Here is a 19,368-nt window from a genome sequence, read left to right on the forward strand (position 1 = left end):
GCGTTTGGTGTGTTGCGACACCACGTACCCGAGCACATGAGGGTTGGACCCTCCCGCGTGTAGCCGTGCGCGGCTTAGCCGTGCCCGGGGAAAGGAGCATCCTGGGGGTTGAGCCGATGCCGGGTGTTTGGACCTTTAAAGCACCCCGGCGGAGGCAACACATCCCTTTGGCCTCTGCTTCACGCAGACGGCACCTCCAGACTGACCCACCTGGAGGAAATCGGCAGTCGCCTTTTCCTGTCCTCCTCTTCTATCTTCGTCTTTCTCTCTAGCCTTTTCATCTTTCCTGTCTTCTTTTCACTTCTTCTTACTTCCGAACTTCCTGGCGGCAAGGGTTCACCGTGTGTAGTATATCCAGTGTCGGTTGTATGCATTAGGTTATAGTGGCGGTGCATAGCTGGCGTGTGCAGGTTGCTCAGAACCTGTAGCGTCCCCTTGTTGGGCTCGGTGGTGGGTGGCTACCACCGCCGCCGAATTTTGAAACCATATTATGGCAGAAGCTTCTCAAGAGAAGATGAGTGAGGTAATTATGCCCAAGTTGTGTACAGTGCGAGTCTTTTAAAAAGCGACGCAATCTGCTTCCACGCTGCGGCTGCCGTCGCGAAACTCTTGGCTTTCGAAGTATAGTGCACGTTTTTGTGAGAAGCTGACTATAGGAAGCGGCATGCAGGTACAGCGCATGGCTGCAGCTTGATCACTGCCTAATAGGGAAACCAGGATGGTCAGATTGATCTTAGCCGGCCGTGGTTACTAATGCACTGCCCTGAACTACCACGCAGGTGAGCAGGACCGAAATGCGTTCCTTTCACCCTTTCGAGAAAACTGGGTCGAAGCGGACGAAAACTTAGTGTAGCCATAAATCTCGTTTGCCTTACACAAACACGTGCGTTCTAATTTACTCCGGGTAGCGCATCCGTCGTTAGCAAACATTCGTGATTACAAACACCATATCAATGACCAAAGGCTTCCACGTGGACGTGCCCGGCAATGACAGGGCGGTGCATTCACGGAAGCGTTTAGTAATCACCACATACGACAACAGCACGTGTTGTGCTTAGAAATACGGCTCACTGCAACATGAAAGGGAGCGCCTAATTAAAGCTTTGGTTCAATTAACGCGGACGTATTGGTTAAAGCTCTCATTACGCACGTGTGCCTCCTCACGGAGTGAGTTCCCTGTCCGTACAGAAGCTGTGAGACACGTAGGTGCACCAGGCAGCATTTTCTCGCAGAGGTCCCGGCAAGTCTAGCGTCAACACATTTAGGGGTACAATTCGATGGCAAATACTACATCGAAACTACCTCTACAGGTGGTGGGCTCTTACTAACAGAGCATAATTTGAGCACCAGCTTGCTTTAACTGCATGATTACAAGAGAGATGACAAATAAGATGCGAAAGGCAGGGAGGTTCACTGGAAGGCAAACGCCCGGTTTGCTATATTACAATGGGTAAGGGGTAAAAGGAGACAGAACGTTGGAGAGGTAGCGGAAAAGTGAAGCACACAAACATAAAGGAAGTGAGAGAAAAAAATGGCAGTGGCTTAGCTCGGCTATGCCAGAATATACGTAGCGAAAGCTAAGGCATAGCATGGTCGGCCTTGGTTAATCTTGATAGCAAGTCTAGGTTAGTCTAGTTGTCTAGTTATGTTGCGGCGTTTAGCCCGTCGTTCGGCGCACTGTTCGTCTGTTTCCTGGGCGATTCGTTTCCTCTTCATCTCGTTCCGATGTCGATTCCAGGCCTCCTCCTGCTTGTCAGAATTGTCGTCGTCCATACTGCCGCCTCAACTGTGGTTGCGGCGCACGCGAGCTCTTTTTTTTTCAATCCTCCGACATGTTATCAGAAATTCGACGCAGCTGGTGAAGCGAGCGGAGGCGAACGCAACGTCGAGGAACGCAGTGTGACGAGGAACGCGCTGTGTCGTCATGTGCCTCCTCGGAGCACGGCCACGGCGAAATCGCAAGTTCGCGGCCAGTAAAGCTTTCGCTTTAAGGAAGAGCACATACATACAAACGCGCACATACAAAGAGTCGTCCATGATTAATTCCAGTGAGCCGTACAAAGCTGAAGGTGAGAAAGTGACGCGATCTACTTTCCCCCAAAGGATGGGAGGTTGCGATTTTTCTTAAGAGCAGTCTCAAGAAACTTGCAGCTCTTAAAGTGGCTTTAGATGGCGCTGCTTTACTGGGGATATACAAGAATAACAACTGTGTGTGAATTTTTGCCGGGTGAAAATGACAGTCTATGCATGTGCAATGCATATATGTATGAAATCGTACTCACTTTTATCTTTTTGGGGCATTTTATGCATATATGCTGTGCCTATATTATTTGAAACATTTTCAGCTGTATTTTTCTGGGGTGACATTTCGGGCTATGAGGACTTATAGTAGTGGTATAATATGGGGGTCAGAGTGGGCGGTGCCTTTTTTTTACTTTTGTGACATTGTGTCTCTCGTAATACATTGGCGTGTTAGTCATGTGAAAATGAGCAGTCCACACCACTAGCTGGTGGCAATTATATCGTTGTATTTCTTCCTGCCGATAAAAAACATTAGGCAGTACGTGCCTGCATCTTCTGACGTCCCAGGCCACCATTAGGACTATTCGACAATGTCAGGGGACTCCCTGATTTCAAATGTCACATGAAGTGCACGTAAAAAAAAGATAGAAAAATTGAATAAAGAAAGAGAAAAAAAATGTCCCCGGAAGAAAAAGCATTGCATGTGCGATCGGGGGCTTAGACTAACTTTTTTTTTCGATCGCCTCTGATTTGTTGGATATATTCTAGTGCAAATTGGTGAGAAATGTCGTTTGCGAGCTGCCTCTATCTCTTGGGCGCGAGGAGTTACTGGTTGCTCACATAAAAAATTTCAGCCCCCAACCACCCTTTCCCTCATCCAGCGTCCTACTCGAAATTCTCTCACATCTTCAGAAAAATCTTCCTAAACCTGGCGTGTTTCCTTCGCGGAAATTCAATATAGCCGAGCGGGAATGAAATCGAAATGGAGAGACAAATGGCTGGCCTGCTGTATATTTGCACCACACATCTTTCTAAAAGCAAATCAAGACTTCCTAGGGTCGGAGGCATGGCCGACTTGGTGATTCAGGATATTCTAGGCACAGCGCGCACAAGGACGAGGCACAAAAGAAAAATGTGTGCTTGTCACACTGCTCTTTTTTCTTTTCTATTATCTTTGTTCAAGAAAATTTTGGTGCCTGTGGATGGCACCAGCTGTACTTCCCATTTCTTAATTCCTTGTTGTGCTTCAAAGGACGTTAATGTTTCGAACAAAAAATCGGAAAAACGAGCACAGACTACACAAAAACTAACGTTTCCGAACAGTTCATAATATCGAAATGTTCATTTATAAATACAAAAGACGCCCTTCGTTGGTAGCAAACACAGCCCTCGCAAATACGCTCACTAGAGCTACGGTAACATGGCAACAAAAGAGATTACAGAAACACGAATATGTGCAAATATTTAAAGGAAGAATCACTTCAGCCAATGCGACGTGATCAAGGAGACATTTGGTCCCATATTTTTTTTGTTTTGTTTTTTCTTGTGCGATGTGCCCAGAAGATCACGAACCGAAACGTTCTCGTTTGAATGACACACCAATTCGTACATACTTGTTCGCGCTGTCTTAGCCGTAGAATGCCTGATGGCTATTAGGCTATCACTTTAGAATCTTTGTGTGTAAAAAGAATGCCCAGATGGGAAACAACAACAACAACTAAGCCTCCAACTCAAGTTGGCTCGACAGAGATTCTTGCAGCCAGCATGCTCACGGAAGATGGATATCGATGCTTGAAAATAATACAAAAGGAGGGTACCTTTAACAGAGCACGAGTCGTCGTAAGGTTCTTTCTTGAAGTGTTTTGTGTGCTGCGCCTTGAACTCCGCGCGCTCAATTGCCTCTCGCGGTTTGTGCAAGCGCTCTCAGTACGCGCCCTTGGCAGCCACATCGACCCTGTGATCCCTGAGCGCACCAGCCATTCTACTCCGACACGTAGACATCGGAGAATCATCGACCCGCCCAGCCGCAGTAATATTGCCGCGATTTGTTCGATCGGGTTGGCCTGGGAGCCTGCCTCGACGTGCCGCCTCGTCGAAAGCCGTGTTGGGCTGCCGAAAGTTCGAGTCTCCACCAGTTATTCAGTATGACGAACATGAGTCACTAACCGAGATCATCATCACCATTATCACCCTTATCATTAAAATTACTGACAGCACTACCACCACTGTGCCACGCCCACCTTCATAACCAACGCCATCGTCGTCGTCACCACCACCGCTATATTGCCACTTTTATATTACCGTCATAGGCATAAGGAGGTGCATCACCCCCACCATTACCACCCCTATAGCCGCAATCATCATGGCTGTTGCCATTATGATCATTATCACCACCAATGACATAAGCATTAATATAATTGCCATCATACTGAATGCAGTCACCCTTGCCACCAGTAACCACTGTCTCGTTATCATTACCACTGCCGTCACGGTTCTTATTGCTGTAAGCTTAATGGCGACCCCTGCAGGAAAAGGCGTCTCCCAGAGATCCCTTGGTAGATGGACGCTTGTTGGTGCGCCATGTGTGGCATTGAACAGAGCAACCTAACTGTCGCCGTACTATGCCGAATAGCCACGCGAGACTGGAGTGCTTAAATGCAGGAAGGTCGGGAAAGGAGGGCAGTGTAGACGAAGAACCTTAACGATTGCCCCCTTCGGGAGTCTAGCTAGGCAAAAAGTATTCATGTTCCAATGAAACAACATAAAATAAGATATATAAATAAATAAAATTAAGAGAAGCCAGTGTTGAAAATAAATGAAGAAATAAAGAAATAGAGGAATAGAAAGAAAAGTCCGAAATAATAAGGGGGAGTGATAGAGATCGCGTTAAGAAAATGAAACGGGAGTTAGGAGATGTTCAGTATCAGTGTTTCGAAAACAGGGTAACAGGTCCGGGAGCGGCATTTACTTAGAAACAAAAAAAGAACTAGAAATACATCGTTTAGTCTTTGCTTGCGTTTTGGTTAAAGCTAAGTTCTGACCTCGTTGATTGGGCAGGCCTAGACTTGGAAATCGTCTCAGACTCGGTCTTGCAAAGGGATGTTAACTTGATTTTCAAATACTTTTTAAATTTTGTACGTACGATCAGTTGGTAGTTACTGGCCGTTTTGTGTAAGAAACGAAATAGGTGGTGGCATACGTTTTGTGAAGCTACAGAAAGTCATGGCACCAAGACCGAGAACAGGACCAATGTTTAATCATATTTGCAAGGTAATTCAAGTGCCACAGTGCAGCTAGATTTCAGCGTCACGCGAAAATCTCCGTGGTTTTCCTAAAGACCGAGAGACGCTCCTACAAGCGTCCTAAACTGTGTAATATTACTTTTAATAAATTAAGGAATATCTTATGAATATGCAGTATACTGCATACTAACCCCCATAGTTCTATCCTATAAACACCCGAGACGATGCTCATGGTACTGTAAACATTCTATTTCGCATGTAATACCACATACAGAGACACACTGTTAAAGCATTTTTCGTGGAATAACTTTGGAGTGAATGCTTTGGGCCGATTGATGGAGAAAGATATGTCGTAAGTCTGGGGCATCTACTTAGCGCCTACGACTACCTATTCAGCCATCTTAGTTCATGTTTCCAACCGCAGAAGCAGTTTTCCTCAAGGTCTGCCGAAAGCTTCCTTGAGGTTTCCACAGACACAGTCACACGCACGCACACAAAAAGCTACCGGGCAATATAGTTTTATGTTTTTGCATGTGCGACGGTTCTCTAGGTTAGTTTCTTGGGGCAACGATTCGGAGCGCTTTTCAAAAACAAAAAAAAAGGAAGAACCATCGGCGTGGCATGAGCCGATGTTTGAGTCCGACTTCATTTCATGGCCGAAAAGTCGGGGAAAATTGGAAAGTAGGTTTTACAGCTCGCGAGGCAAACGCTATTACAGTTTGGCCAGAAAGCACACCGCTCATCGCAGTGCACTCGGCTCAATTTTGTTACGCCGGTCTCTTTTACGAAGCAGCGATGGCGTTCATTTGGGCACGTCTTCGACACCCGAACGCAGCCTTTACCTTATGTTTCACTGCTTGCTTGAAATATTTGCTAACCTGCCTCCAAGGACAGCCAAGGAAATGCGCGCTGCAGTAACTTGATGTGTGTGTACGCTTTCTTGCGTATTATCGACGATATTGATATTCAGACGCGCCTAATTCAAAAGCACGCGGATAGTTTCCAGTGCTGAGCGCCTCGAAATATTAGAGCCTAGGCAACTCATAACTTCATTTTTAAGTTAAATTTTCAAAGGACGCTCTTTGAACGCTACTACACAACAGAGCGCAGTGTAGTTAGTCTTCGAGCGCCTACAACTTGAACATTAAAACAAGCCGCAGCAGTTATTTTTTGCGTGCGCTTTTCGCGTACGTTATAGCACGTAACGAGACAAGGTGCGATGGGATATATAACCCGATAGAGAGCAATAGATTGTACCGAGCCGCAACGTTACATGCACGTGCTGCCGCGAGAATCACGTCACCATGGCGCGTTTCCGTACCTTCGCGCAGCTTCAGTCTACCGCGGAACAGCGCGCTGATTATAAATGTTCATAAAAAACTCGTGATGCCAGAGTTCAGATATAGATATTTACCCGATACATAAAACTATTTTTGGGGCACGAACCACTTCGTTTTAAGCAGGGTCTGACTGTATTTCTTACTCTCTAACATTAGCGCCGATTCATCTACATATATTGTGAAGGAAGGCGCCAAACAGCCCTGTCCTATTTGCTGAAGCAGACCCGCCGTGAGCGAACGTTGAGTGCATGGCGAAGTGCTGCTCAGCACAAGGTCGCGGGTTGTATCCCGGCCACGGCGGCCGAATTCCGATGGGGGAGGCGCCCTGCACCCGTGTACCGCGCATAGGGTGCACGGTAAAGGACCCCGGGTGGCCGAAATTTGTCTGCAGCCCACGCTATGGTGTGCTTCATACTCAGATCGCGGTCTCGGCACGTAAAATTCTGTAATTTATTTTGTTTTTTTTCTAAGTTCTTCCTCGTGTGCATGATGTTCCTCCAGAGACCGATCCCAGAAGATTTCCGATTCGAGATCTATTTTGTCGTAAATCACCACTATCGAAAATTTCGTCGTTTCAATGCCTGAATATACGTCGGCATAGCCCCTGCTGGATATTCTTTTTAACCAAGTTACAACACACTCGAAACCATGACGATAGAAGGACGGGAACAAGGTAGCAACTTAATCTCTAGTTATGTGATCATGGGTGAAAAGGAAAAGGTTGATTCTGGATGACTTTTTAACCATGTTACAAAACACTCGAAACCGTGACGATAGAATGGCGGGAACAAGGCAGCACCTACGTTTCTACTTATGTGCTCGCGGTGAAAAGGGGAAAGGTTAATTCTGAATCGTGAACTTCGCGAAGCGTACCATTATAGAAAATACGGTTTCTCACAGTGTGCCTATAGTGCTCTGTGATAAAAAGATGCAAGTCTCTAAAGCAACGCCCAAGCTTAGATTAAGTTATATGGTTGCAATAGACTAGACCGTGGGTAAAATGTTAGCTTGTGGTCTGCTTCTCATCACAATTTTTTCTATCGCTTTCTTCGACTCTGTCATCGTCATTTTTTTGTGTCACCTTTGTATATCCATTGTTTTAACCTCGGAAATGAGAACAAATTGTTAAGTTTTGTGAACGCTGTCGTTTAGAGCACTTAAAGCGAACTTAATGAGTTTCCTCTCCCATGTGCAGCCAGCCGTTCCGTAAACTATGAGAATCTATCAACCTTGGTAAGATTAGCTTATGAACAGAATTTCAGTTGAGAAAGACGGCAGAAACTTGATAAGGGCATTCTCCTGACTATTAAAGCAGAAGAAACACACGGGCAAATCACTTCAATTTTTGCGGCCACTACAGCGTGTCTTTTATGCTCTTTCTAATGCAACAGCCCTACAATTGCAAATATGCAGCAATCAATGCTACAATCACTCCATCCCTACGAAAACAAAGACAGGGCTTTTTCAAACAAAGACAATCAAACGCACAGAAATAAATAAATAAATAAATAAATAAATAAATAAATAAATAAATAAATAAATAAGTAAATAACTAAATAAATAAATAGAATGCGTACATTTGTACAAGAAAATGTACCACTTCCAGGGTTCCGGCTGCCTTTTATTTGTTTTCATTTCACCTAACATTACTTAACTATAGTGTACTTGAGTAAAACATGCAACTAAAATTTATCATTTTAGCAAGAATGTTTTATTTTTTGCTTACATGATACCTTTTGGTAGTGGCGCATGAATATGGCACCGGCTACTATATACGTCTATCTTGAGCAAGGAGTGTTGTACATTGTGTAGTAACAATTATAGGGATATAAATCCAAGAGTAATGCTTCGTAGCGTGCATATATTCTCACATATCCTCTCACCATACACTTTAAAGGTAAAATTGTCATCCATTCGATTTTAGTAGCTTCGTAGCTTTTCAGCTTCGTGCTACAATCGGGTGGATGGCAAGTTTTCTTCTCATGAACATTTTCTCCACCTTGTGGGATTGAGTAGACGTATATATAAATATATATATACATACAATGCACGTAAAGATGTGTTCGCCCATATGAATAAACATACAACTGTATCACAACATAATAGAATAGTACTGCATTATGAAGTCACTCTCACATGAGCAGTGCGAACCAAAACCACCGCAGATTTCAGATGTAATCTGTAACAGCTCTTTCACATAAAAAAAGGCCACAGGACAAATAGGAAACACTCGAGTGAACCTCACGCACTTCACCGTATGTATGTATGTATGTATGTATGTATGTATGTATGTATGTATGTATGTATGTATGTATGTATGTATGTATGTATGTATGTATGTATGTATGTATGTATGTATGTATGTATGTATGCATGTATGCATGCATGCATGCATGCATGCATGCATGTATAACCACTGCAAGCGAACCAATTCCCCTAGCAAGCTTATGCATTGCTCAAGGCTGGCTACAATTCGTAACAGAACTGACACACATCGCCTGGAGTTCTTTTATAAATTGATGGATGGTCTGACTAATTCCTTAACCTTCGCTGATGTAAAGGAAAAGCGAAAGTGCAGCAAAAGCACGTTTCAATGTACGAAGAATAATTGTTTCATAGCAATACTCTCCGTTCTTCCTTTCCCCTCCAGTAATAGAAAAATAAAACATTTTATTGCAGAGCAGCCGACACTACAACACCCTCGGAAACAAAATTGTGAAATATGTACTGCCAGTGCTTCAGCTAAAACGGTGAAAATTCTATATGTGAACCGTTAGATTATTTAGCGTTTTACTCTTGCCTTTCTTTCTCATTTGTATATTTAGTGTATTGCTTCTGCTTGTATTTCCTGCGTATTGTAAACATTCTCATATAATGCCCCACGTGGAGGTGACGCTATACTGAAATAAATAAATAAATAAATAAATAAAAAAATAAATAAATAAATAAATAAATAAATAAATAAATAAATAAATAAATAAATAAATAAATAAATAAATAAATAAATGAGCATCAGCTAATAAAGCCGAATAACGCCACTTGATTTATTTTTCACGAAGTCTATCGTTCCTAACAGATTGTAGCCTCGCTCGACAAGAGCCCCTAAGAATAATATCGTGTTTTTCGACCATTGCATGTAGTCAGCATACCCGAATAAAAGCGTCTCCCAACTTCCAGTGCCCTCAATCAATAAGCCTTCGTGATATAATTTCACCTTGATTCGGTGTTACCCGTATTTGATCGCCGACGAAGAAACAGCCTGCTCTGTTTCTGTACACGCGTGCTCCGCGAATATCCGAGGCATTGGTTGGAAAGGACACTGAAGCAGACTCACGGAAGAGTGAATTTTCTCGTACACTGCTCCCCTCGTATTGTTCGAAGAATTAATTAGCTGCATTAGAATCAGCGGCCCGTAATGAAGAACACGCGGACTTCCTTTGCTGGGAGCAGCACTTCGTCGCATGTGAAAATCTCTTGCTTACTTCCTTTCTTCCATTTAACAAAGTCGGTCGGCCTCTTTAATCTATCTTTCTTTTTCTTCAAAGTGAGGAACCGAGAGATTAATAAGCTTATCGATGTAAAAGTGGATATTACGCTTCTTGACGGAAAGTACCCTATGATTAAAGGAATAAAACGTAAGTAAGACGTCCCGCAATCGCTTGTACGCGTGCACTAAAACGCTTTACTTCCTAGGAATTTTTTTTTACTCATCGACGAAGAAAAGCGGGCCTGTACTTCAGGGTTAGTAAACCGCTATGCTCAAAACACATAGCAGGATTAATTATGACATGTTCTTATTCAAAATATTTTTTTTCGTCTCTAAGATCACGATGGCACGTATTAGTGCGTTAATTAGTAGTGAATTGGATATTGTTTGGTGTGGAAGGGGAATTGGAGCGCCTGTACAGAGGCACTTTAAAAACAATAGAGTGGTGTCGACGACTTTATGCTGTAGGAAGTGAAGGCTGATTGGATGCAAAAAGACTGAAGTAACTCGATTGGCAGGATTTCCTTAACCTCGAAGTACGGAACATGTAGCCTAAACGGAGACCAATATGTCGTGTATATTGTACCCAGTCATTCGCTCTTTTTTTCTCCTTCTTAACATTAGTATCACCGTGTACTGCCTCTCCCTGTTCCTCAATCTGGATTAGTTGGAGAGAGAACACTCGCTGTTACGTCACAGATTTGTGTGGTATCAAATTGCTTTCCTATTGCAGCCAGAGACATTTCGGTAGCGTCATATGACGCCTTATCTTCACAACAACGTCGATTCTGTCACGTGAACGGTGACTCCCTCAACTTAATTTAAGTTTACTACATTAAGGACCCCGATAAAAGAGGGATTACATAATAGTTATTTACACAAGCTGTTCAATTATTAGTGACGTTTAGCAAAACGATACAAATGTAAACAATCTGAATTGTAGGAACATAACAGATGTGTGAAATGTAAAAAGAAAGAGGTGATTGTAAAAAAGAGAAAATTTAAAAAGGTGAGAGACAAAGTGGCGAATCACTAATAAGTGTATACAGCAATAAAATTGTCTGATGCCTAAATTGTCGTGAAGGTGGAAAGCCTTTTCTCTGACAAGAGCGGAATTCCTCCAATATTGCTGTTCATTTTATGTTGCCATATCCAGCTTGACACGCTTCTGCATCCGTGTGTCCGGAGTCGCCATTTCCAAAGCCCGCACCTTGCCTAATTCTCAAAGCAAACAGCGAGAATGACACAGCGAGAAATGTGTGACCTTTGCATTCCATGATCATCCCCTTCCACAAGCGTTCACAAAGGTAGCTTATCCATGAGAACAGAGGAAGGATTATTATAACAATATTTCGGCTAAACCTCATTTCCATCCCACGGTAGGCAGCACGGCGTTAAGTCGTGCGCCTCCCTACCCCCCTTAATGATATGCACAAGCAAACGTGCGATGGCTAATCCCCGCACACACACGGGCAACCTTCGTGGCTATCGAGCATAGTGGTGTCTGGTCTGAGATTAGCTATATATATATATATATATATATATATATATATATATATATATATATACTTTTTGCGGACAACTTTCTGTAGCTCTGCAGGGAAGGCTACGGAGGCAAAGTGCGCACAAAGGAGAGCGCGTCTGAAAAGAGTCCCACGTTTTAATCCTCGTTAGCTTAGGCTGAGGAAGCGTAAACATAAACACCTTATTAGCAACAGTTAAATAAGACAGAACACACCACTGAGTGGAAAAGTTTACTTATATTGAGGCTTTTCCCTTCCGCGTCCGAGGAAAGGCGATACCGTCGCACGTGGAAGCAACGAGCAAACAAAAGCACTGTCACACGCTGCACGACTACTTGGCGCAGTAACACATGTGCAGAAGCCACGTGCCGGTAGCTTTTCCTTCATTGCCACAGGAAGTTGTCCGCAAGTATAGTGTCCGCTGCGCTCGTGCTTTTCCAAGACGCTAACCTATGGCTCACATAAAAGTGTGCGCTGTTGTTGAAGCTGACTCCTGCCGCACCAAGAGCATCATATTATGAGTACTGTACCAGCAAGTAATCTTTAATTGAAATGTTTTGCCCCTCCTGCGCGCATTTAGGTGGACCACTCATGCTCCATGGCCGCCGATACAGCGACCATTACAGCGGCGACAAAAAAACATATGGACGTCCTTCTGTTGCAACACTATCCTGGAACCTACATGCATATTGGTATTGACTATTTTCAACTGTTTCTATTTCAGTCGACCCAAGGCTGTCTGTGGTGAACGACACTGGGTGTAGGCGTTTTAGGTCAGCATAATTCGCCGGCCTCCTTTTGCCACAACCCATTGGTAAATACAAGACATTGCTTTATGAAGTTTGAAACTCTGTCGTGCATTAGGTGACACAAGCACTAGCTGTCTTAGTACCGCATCGATTTCACGGCAGGGACTGTAATCTCGTCTTTCGGTCTCGCTTGATTAAAGACTGAGTGCCACAGTTTCTTAGTGCTATGCCTATTCTTGCCGCCTTGATGAAGGAGGTGTTCAATCTTTGTAATAAACACCACTAAACTAATTTGTCTTGAGCTGTAATTACCACCAGTCTTTCGGCGTCAATGAGACACAGCTTAGCCGTATTGGTCCAACAGCATTGAAATTAGGAATACGCTGTTTCTAGTAGTGTGGTTGGTGGTACCTCTGAACGCACACAGTAGGGTGAAATCAAACGAGCGTAGGTTTTCTTCAGTCATGACTTATGAATGTGATCATATCAGCCATATTTGCCAACCCTGCTGTGCCGCTCAGAAGTGACAATGTTCGAATTAAAATATACTTTTGTCTGAAATATATGGCAGCTATATATGGCATCAGATATATGGCAGCATATATATGACAGCATATATGTAGTTGATTAACCGAACATTTTATATTTTTTTCAAATGGAGGGGGGGACGATAATTTTCAATCATCTAAGTTCTAATAATATTTTCAACTCATTTAATACATTACATAGATGTCAACGTCACTGGAACAGCTGGCTGTTCATCGCTTGGGGGTGTGGTGTTAAAAATAAGCCATGAAGGCAAAAATACCTGATTAATCGCATAAAAATTGATCGTAATCAATGAGTAGGAAAGAAGAACGCGCAGCCAAGGAATGCTGGTTATGAGAATTGAAGTCAGATGGCATCGGCAATGTTTACAGCAAAAATAGACTTGATATAAGGGGTACCTTTATTGGGCAATACCACTGTGCCAGCATGGAAATGGAGCCGAGTGTTTTACTGCTACTTTGACCTTCCCGCAAGTCACCGCACAGAGGGACGTTGTGACATGGTAGGAAGAACGCTGGGGTTTGTTTGCAATAGCTTTAGACTAGAATTATTGCAATTGCTATAGTAGGAAAAATGTTTAGCAGGTATGGAGAGGTAAATAAATAATTCTTCTACAAATGGCTTTTCAAGCGTTTCTTGAGTGCGCACGAAATGAAAAAAAAATTAAAAGAAATCAGCACGAGAACATCCTATCAGTCGCAGAAAAATATCAGATATATAATGAATATATCGTTTTGCATCATTTGACAAGGATGTCGGATATCTAATGAAGATTCACATTTTTGTTATTTAGGCAGACAGAAGCAACCTTAGAAGAACTTTCTGTGGGCATAGTTGGTGCATATTTGACAAATATTTTTAAGGCACAAACAAGAGACACGGCACAAAAGAAGGCGCCTGCCCTGTGTACGACATTCCTTTCGTGCCGTGTCTCTTGTTTGCGCCTTAAAAATATTTGTCAAAGAAACAATCTTAAATGACGAACGTATGAGTCTTCATGTTAGGCTTGTCAGTCGAGTCGAGACACTACTGCAGAACGTGCTTCTGCAACCATGCTTTGAAGGCTAAAGCTGAAAGCGCACTCCTTATTTTTATTTCTTATATATTATCTTCATGGCATCGTTACAGATCCCCTTCCTCGCAAGTTCGGTCATAAAGCCAATATTTTACAGGCGATTCCTGGATAATAATTTCTCTGTGTGGTTCCTAAGTTAACAAAGAATACTAGAACGTAGTAATCCGAAAACGGGGGTATTGTATACCACCTGCGGCCAGTTATTTTTTCATCCACTTTCATTTCCGTTACCTTTTCCTTTATTTAATTCGATTAGTAAGTGCAAGTAATGTCCCCCTATGCTGTCCTTGGTGTCTTTTTTTCCCATTTTTTCCCTCTTCTTCTTCTTTCTCCTTTTATTCCCTTTACCCCTTTCCCCAGCACAGGGTAGCCAGCCGGTACTTACACTGGCTAACCTCCCTGTCTTTCCTCTCCTTTGTCTCCTCCTCCTCCTTGTTTGTGGGCTTCTTCTGATAAGATTAATAGAAAGCGGGCCACTCGGTTGCCTTTCTTCTCGTTCATTACATCACGAGGGTCTCGAATCCGGCAACATTGATGCCTTCAGGTAGCATGTGTGGGTTTCTGGACCAGTGGCCTTCACCCAAAAAGATCACGTACTCGTGACGCCTGCGGCAGAAAGGATGTTCCACATCCGCCGACAAGGCTTGTGAATTGGTGGCGCTGGCTAACACTCACAGGGTTAGCTCTTGTAGTAAAACATAAATACCCCAGAAAATGTATGGGAGAACGGAGCCGCGGTATCTCAGTTGGTTAAAGCATCGCACACGTAATGCAAAGACGGTGGGTTCTTATCCCACCTGCAGTATGTTGTTTTTTCATCCACTTTCATTTTCATGAAAGTCCCTTGGTGCGCTTTCTTCTCGTCCACATATATATATCAGTGAAGCATAGAACCACAGGACCCGGTGCAGAAACAGTTAAAGGAATAGAAGCACGTAGGAAAAAAACAGGACTTTACTGACGTTTCGGCCGGGGTCCAGCCTTTATCAAGTGTACGATTGGGAGCACAGAGAGGTGAATTTATGGATGTTCTCAGTAAGAGAAACAAGTGAGCGAGTTAATACAGAAACGTCAATGCAAACTTTACAAACTTGCGAGTCTACGAAAAAAAAAAGAAAGAAAGAAAATGAATAAATTTAGCTGCGTGAAGAATACTAACACGTCCATTGGCTCATGTGAAAGTCAACGAAAACAACGGCGAATGCAAACTTGCGCGAAAAAAACAACAACAACGAGAAGAAACTAGAAGGAAAGCAAAACGGGTGAGCAGTTTGTGAATAACCCACACGTCAACAGGTGCACATTCACTCGTGTCCAAATGGGAAGATGACAAATGGAAGTAGTAGAATATAGGGAAAAAAAATTATGGGGTTTTACGTGCCAAAACCACTTTCTGATTATGAGGCACGCCGTAGTGGAGGACTCCGGAAACTTCGACCACCTGGGGTTCTTTAACGTGCACCTAAATCTAAGTACACGGGTGTTTTCGCATTTCGCCCCCATCGAAATGCGGCCGCCGTGGCCGGGATTCGATCCCGCGACCTCGTTCTCAGCAGCCTATCACCATAGCCACTGAGCAACCACGGCGGGTAATATAAGGAAGGGTGACATGTGTGACATTGGTTGCAGCTGCTGCGACTTTGAGGGAGGTCGATACCCGCACCCGGTTACAAGCCTCCTCTAATGTGACCTCCACTGACCACTGAGTTGAAGGTAACTACGCTCCATTGTCCTCTTCGCACAAGTGATATCAGTTGTGTCCGCGGGCAAGCTCTTTTTTTAACTTCTATACGTGTGTGAAGAATAAAAGAAAGTATAAGTGAAAAATTATGCGACAAGGTCAACTAATAAGCATGAACATGGCAGCAGGTCGAGAAGAATTTCCAATATATATATATATATATATATATATATATATATATATATATATATATATATATATATATATATACGTGTGTGCGTGTGTGTTTTCGGACGGATAGATACAGAACCAGCCACGATACTCAGTGAGATCACTGATATCTAAGCCCTGTATTGTTGCTCGTGAAACAAGCCTCCTGTCTTGATTCGGGTACGCTTCAAATAAATACGAGGCGCACAAGAGACAGAAACGAAAAAAAAAATATGCCATGGTTGCGTTGGGAAGATGACATAAAAGATAAGAACTGGATCAAAACGGCGTCTGGCCGCGAACAAAGTCAGTACGTCGAGCGACTCAAAATGATGTCAGTGGTCGCTAAAGACCAGCGGTTTTTACGCCCCCCCCCCCCCCCACTTCCTCCTCCAGATTTACTCAGTGAAATTGAGTAATCCGACGCAAATGAGGCGAACGCGAACGGACAAGACGGTATTCCACAGCAAGAGTTGCTTCTTTATCTTGTGACATTTTCCTCCTTTCTTTCTTTCTTTCTTTCTTTCTTTCTTTCTTTCTTTCTCTTTTTCTTTCTTTTTTTATGCTGCGTTGCGCCTTCGTTCCATCCCACATTTCCTGTGTTTTTTTTTCAGCTATTTGCGCTGTAGACTTGCTGTCGCTCACTTTAAGCTCTGACTTCGTTTAGCGTTTTCTTTTTAGCGTTCCTTTTTTTCTCTTTCAAGGCTCGCGATTGGCTCGTTAGAGACAATTCCACAATCCTAGCGTTTTCCTCCGCGCTTCCTTTGATTCGCAACCCGCCATGCGTCCTTCTCCGAACATTGTCATTGCATCCGCCTCTGGCTGTGGCGATCCGTTTCGCCGCTCCTGTTCGGAGTTGAATGTTTTGCCGCTGATCTCTGGGCGTTTCCGGAGAGTGCTGCCATCGAAACAGAAATCGATCACGTGCTAGTTAGGTCACGGCCGCGCTCTGGTCGATTGAGCCCGCGATCGTACATGTTGTTCCTTGGGTCGATTTGGCGAGGACGCGTGCACGCGCGTTCTGCCACTTTGGTGCGACAATATCCTCGCCAGACAGCCGTGGTTGCAGGTTTCAATCCCTGGCTTCCTCAGTCGTACCGGACTTTCTTTGCTTCGGTGCGAGATTGTATGACAGACTAATGGACCGGATTACGGATTCGGAAGTACACTCTGAAAAAAAGTATTTTACACGCTATACCCCACGAAAGAAATTCAGAAATTTCTAAGAAGCAGTCATTTCCACATAAAGCCAGCGGACAATGAAGCTAAGGAAAGCATCGGAGAAATTAAGTGTGATTGAAATTGGGATCTAGAAGATATTGAAGAAAAAGGAAATGAAAGTGGACAAAAAGGTAACTTGTCGTCGGTGGGAGCCGAACCCACAACATCCGCATTACACGTGCGTTGCACTACCGATTGTGCTACAGCGACGGCTATCAATTGGTCCACTTACTTCGGTGAACTGAATTCACCTGCTCTCCTGAGATCACGTGTTGCGTGATGCCATCGGGCTAAAAAGGATGTTCCACATCCGCCCACCATGGTTCTGAGTTGCGCTGGCTAACACTCCTAGGGCAAGATCTAGTAAACAAATGCTCGAGTTACTTGATAGCCGTCGCTGTAGCACAATTGGTAGTGTGACGCACACCTAATGCGGAGGTTGTGGGTTCGCCTCCCACCAGCGACAAATTATCTTTTCGCCCACTTTCATTTCCCTTTTATTCGTTATTTTCTACATTCAAGTTTGAACCGCAACTGATTAATCCGATGATTTCTTGTCTTCATTGTCGGTTGGCTTTATGTGGTCATGATTAACAACATCGAGCCCCGCGGCTCCCGTTCTTCTCTCGTTTAAATTAGAAAGCAGCCTGTTAGTTTAACAATACTCTCCTTCCTACGGTTATTAACGTTGCCCAAATACAGTAAATAGAACGAGGTGGCCTGGCTCTTTCAGAGCGTCCTCTGCAGCCCTTCACACCTGATTTATATATCTTCACAAGAATTGATTTCAAAATTGTATTCGGTAATTATCCCTTATTTTCTTGAACGTATCTGCAGCTACACTGAAATCCCACGCAGCGTGGGCGCTGGAGAGAAGGGCCACGTAGTAACGTTGAACACATCGCTCAAAAGATTGCGGTGCACGGGCCTGGGTTCTCGGTGAAGCGCAGCACCTATTTGTAGGGGAAGGCGCTCCGGGTAGGGCCAGTGAAAATCCGAAAAATCGTGTTAGGTGTCTTCCTAGAACCGAAGCGATCATCGCTACCGAGCCACAGAAGCGCCGCTTTGATTTGACAGCCAACGTCTTGCGCACCTCCTCCCGGTGCGCTTCACTCAATAGCCATTTACACTTAAACCATTAGATGTAACGGACCCCAGCAATTGTCCACATTCCTTGAAGTGGTGGCAAAATCTGTTATACAATTTATTAAAAAGTTGCATATTATTTAGCCCTAGAAATACTCTCCGTGTGTTACAGCTCCAAAAATAGCTGTGTATATCAAACAGGTAAGAACATGTGTACTTAACGGGCAAACAAGTCTGTGAGCATCAGAGAAGTCGTAGACTGCATTAAACGAAGAAGAATTGACCAGCAGCTCTTACCGACTATGAAGGCCGCTTACAAACGCTTCCAGAATAGAGGGAAACAAATGTATTGTAGGAGAAAAGCTCAGAGGTCAGACTTCCAAGAGAAGTGGGCTAATCTGCAAGCCTGCAATGTTCAGCTGATCGAGGGGTAACTGCAGGACGCTGATTGTGTCTAAGATGTAACCCTGTAATCATGTAAGCTACATGATTTGATCCCCTTGGAATCTGTAGTTGCAGCCAATTTAACTTGGCTAAGCTGTGTCTCCTCTCCGAGCTTGTTTCGTCAAAAATGTAACTGGTTACATGTAATGAGTTGAAGAGAGTAATTGAATTACATTGAACGGTAGAGAGGAGAAAAATGTAATCGTTAACTTACAAAGTTACGAAAGAACGAAATTGACTGCAAGTAATTAATTACATGTAATTCGTTACGTACAAGTCTCCTCCCTACGCCTTTTAAGCGGTGCCGAGTCTACAAAACCCAGCAGATTGCATGACCTCCAAAAATAAGCGTGCGGAATGACAGCGAAAATCAAGCCAGTGGCCTTACCAGGATTACCGACAGAACACGTGAACAAATCTCGGTGCAAGAAGAAACGTCGCGGCAGGTTTGTTCACTGTGCCGAAGAAGTAGTATACGCAATTCCATTGTCAAGCGACACGAACGACATATTAAAAAGAGCGCAAGACAGCAACAGTCATCCCGGGACATTTAGGTTGCAGACATTGCGGTTGCTCACCTCCGTCGGGAGATACTAACGTAGACTATGCGAATCAACTGATCGGCTGACTAGAGAAACTATAGAAGCTCTTGAGATGGAAAGGCTGGGTGAATCTTCTTTCAACAGGCCCTTTGTTATTCTGTAAGAGGAGTATGTCTCCGTTCTTTCGGAATCTGTGT

The 19,368-nt window shown here is 43.8% G+C and overlaps 1 protein-coding gene and 1 non-coding gene across 3 annotated transcripts in view; one reads left to right on the forward strand and one right to left on the reverse strand.

Moving 5' to 3' along the window:
- The window catches only part of LOC126526065 (GTP-binding protein Di-Ras2), a 227,603-nt gene that overhangs the window by 117,579 nt on the left and 90,656 nt on the right, over positions 1 to 19,368 (reverse strand). The gene's annotated exons all lie outside the window — the stretch shown is intronic.
- TRNAR-CCU (transfer RNA arginine (anticodon CCU)) lies at positions 17,493 to 17,565 on the forward strand. The gene has a single exon. It is a non-coding gene; the product is annotated as a tRNA-Arg (tRNA).

This window comes from Dermacentor andersoni, chromosome 8 (genome assembly GCF_023375885.2).
Source record: "Dermacentor andersoni chromosome 8, qqDerAnde1_hic_scaffold, whole genome shotgun sequence".
NCBI lineage: Eukaryota > Metazoa > Arthropoda > Arachnida > Ixodida > Ixodidae > Dermacentor > Dermacentor andersoni.